General features: G+C 44.1%; 1 pseudogene; it reads right to left on the reverse strand.

Moving 5' to 3' along the window:
- LOC114634112 lies at window positions 1-621 on the reverse strand (annotated as a pseudogene).
- Window positions 622-3,211: the final 2,590 nt, after the last annotated feature.

Consider the following 3,211-nt stretch of genomic DNA (forward strand, 5'->3'; position numbering starts at 1 on the left):
TTACTTTTTCTTTTCAACATCTTGCTCGGCAGCTTCCTTCGTCCTTTTTGCTCAGATGCCAAAGAGACGGGCATTGGCACGGGGCCATGCAGGGACTGGCAAAAGCCTTAAAATTCTTTTCTTCTTCTGTGATGACTCTGGTCTTTTCCTTATTGTACACATTCCAGATGGGCATCACGGGTCCTGTCAGCTGAGTGGCCAATTTAAGTTTTTCAGCAGAACTGTCTCCCTTCTTTGGAGCAGAAGGCTTCTGGGGAAAAGTCTGAGCTTGGAGCGGTACACCTTCAGGCGTTGCACGTTGGTCTATAGTGATTCCGTGGATTTGTTTTGGCTCCTTGGGTCCACAGAGATGACGAGGATTCAAGCCATTTTCTTGTGGATACCAGCCGCACTGAGTTCCTCCAAGCTGAAGCCCCTGCCAGCTCGGACCTTGGTGTGGTATCTAACTGTAGGACACCTCACGATGGGCCGGGACAAGGAGCAATGCGGCGCCGCTTTCGCTTGCCGGACCTTGCGTCCGTGGATCTTGCATGCCAGCTGGTTGAACCAAGTGTCCACTTGCTGCTGCCAATCCTTATGGAAGTGGGGCTTCGGGATCATGCCATTCCAGCTGGGCGCCATGGCTGCCTCGTGTACAGGAGAACCCTTATAGTGCTTCTTGCTGAGCGCTAAGGGTGAGGCCCTGGGGAATCTGTGTGTAGTCTGCTCCTGGCCTCTGAGCATAGAGAGGTTCCACCAGATGAATGACTGAATGATAGATAGGGGCTGGTGAATGTGGAATGGGCGGATGGATGGATGGATGAATGGTAGATAGGTGGAGGATGGCGGGGGGTAAATAAATAACTAGATGGTATCTGGATGGTAGGTAAATGGATTGTGAAAGGATAGTTCAGCGGTAGTGTATAGACGGTGAATGGATGAATATGATAGACAGATGGTGGAGAGTAGATGATGATCGATGATAGATATGGAAGAGCTTAGTTCTTTATGGGTAGTGGTACCCTGGACAGGTGGGCCTGTGGTGTATAAGAAAGCAGTCCTTGGGCTGGAGAGATGGCTCAGTGGTTAAGAGCACTGACTGCTCTTCCAGAGGTCCTGAGTTCAATTCCCAGCAAACAGATGGTGACTCACAACCATCTGTAATGGGATCCAATGCTCTCTTCTGGTGTGTCTAAAGACAGCAACAGTGTATTCACATATATAAAATAAATAAATAAAATCTTTTTTAAAAAAGAAAAAAGAAAGCAGTCCTTGGTTAATGCCTCTTTAAGTTCTGAAAAACCTTCCAGAACTTAGACATCCATTCAAGCTTAATGAGTCCCTGAGACTGGGTTTCTTTGAGGACCTGGTATAGAGATTTAGCTATTTCTTCATAACCAAGAACCCAAATTCTAGAATATCCGGATGCTCTGTTTAGAAATGTTCTCACCTGTTCAGCGGGTTTTTGTTTGTTTGTTTGTTGTTTGTTTTGAGTGGACAATTAAGATGGATTTGATCAATTCAGATTCCAAGGCTCTGTTTTGTTGGACAAAACAAAACCCCAAACAAAAGCAAATCCAAAGTAAGTAATCTTGGTTTTCACAGAGCTGGACCTTTCCTTGAGATAGTGTGTAGTTACTGTCAGCTAAGAAAGTAAGAGTGGATTTTGTCCCTAAGGCGGTAAGTTCTACAGTTGGCCTGCATAGAAGGGGATTATCTGTACATTGGATGAAGGTATTATCTGTATTTAACTATTCCTTCAGGCTCCATGGTGGTGGTGTATGCCTTTAGTCCCAGCACTCAGGAGGCAGAGGCAGACATATCTCTGAGTTCAAGGCCAGTCTGGTAAATAGATCAAGTTCTAAGACAGACAGACAGGGCTACACAGAGAAACCAACCAACAAGCAAAAAGTGGGAAAGTGCTAAGTCAAATAAGTAAGGGCAGTCTGGGAACCTTGGTGGGAGGCCAATGCAAGTGGGTTGCCCTTGTCTCTGAGTGGCACCCTGAAGAGAGAATAAAAGTGACTTAACTGGATGGGAAAAAAATGAAAGCATCCTTAAAAATCTAGCCGTGAACAATAGGTCAGAAGAAAGGGACTCTAGGTGAGGAGAATCTAAGAGTAAGAAACTACATGTGGAATTGACGCACAACTTTGTGGATCAGATGGAGATGGTGAAGTCTCATCTATTTATTGAGTCCTTAACAACAAGGATGAGAGTATGATATGGGTTAGAACTTTTAACTAGGCATCCTTGTTTCTTTAGTCTTTCTATCATGGAAATCAATCCTATTTTGCCTCTAGGCTTGAGGAGATAATGCTTTTGATAGAGGAAATAGATAATAGTAGGCCCACAGGAGTGGCCATTTTAATACCTCCTATCATATCCCCATCTGTCTTTACTGAGACCTTGGCCCTGGAGGGAGAAGTAATTTAACCTTGAATTTAGACAAGATGTACTTTCCAATAAGGTAGGGCAACAGCCCAAAAAAAAAAAAATGGCAGAAATGGTGGTCCATCCTTGGGGCTACCCCAGCACATCCTGAACAGTGGTGGACTTTCAAGATTGGAGAGTAAGGATTCTAGACAAGGAATAGAATCTCCCTGTGGAGTCTATCATAAATCAAAGCTCTTAATCACTCACACTCAAAATTGTCCAGGGCTCCTCGAGATTAATGAGCATACTGTTAAAGCCTAGGTAAAATGTTAAGGCCTAGGTAACTGTTACCTGGCTAGCCTGTCATTTTGTGCTGTTACTAATATTATAAGGAAACTTTCTTATATGTTGTTTCTGCTGTTACTAGGAAACATTCTCATGCGCAAGTTGATTACATATTCTATTGTGTTCTGTGCCCTTGGAAACCAATCACCATGGAAGTCAGCAGAACTGCTTTGTGTAGTTACCCACAAGGAGTTTGGACCCAAACCAACCACCCAGCAGCACTTCCTGTACCTGTGTATAAGTCCTTGTGGTATTTGCTTTTTATAAGCTGCTCTTGGGATGGACACCAACATAAGAGAGACACCTCCATTTATTTAGAATAAGACTTCCATTTTGAATAAGGGTCAAGTAAAGTTTAGGTTCCCAAGGCCTCCCTGGGAACTGACATCCTACTTGACAGAAAGAGACATGTACATGGACAACTGACATCCTGGTTGGCAAGTTAAGACATGGATGTTAGACAAGTCCCCTGCCACAGTTGAGCAACCAATGGGAGCAGGATAAGTGTATA

Source organism: Grammomys surdaster, unplaced genomic scaffold, assembly GCF_004785775.1.
Source record: "Grammomys surdaster isolate TR1022 unplaced genomic scaffold, NIH_TR_1.0 843, whole genome shotgun sequence".
In the NCBI taxonomy this organism is placed as follows: Eukaryota; Metazoa; Chordata; class Mammalia; order Rodentia; family Muridae; genus Grammomys; species Grammomys surdaster.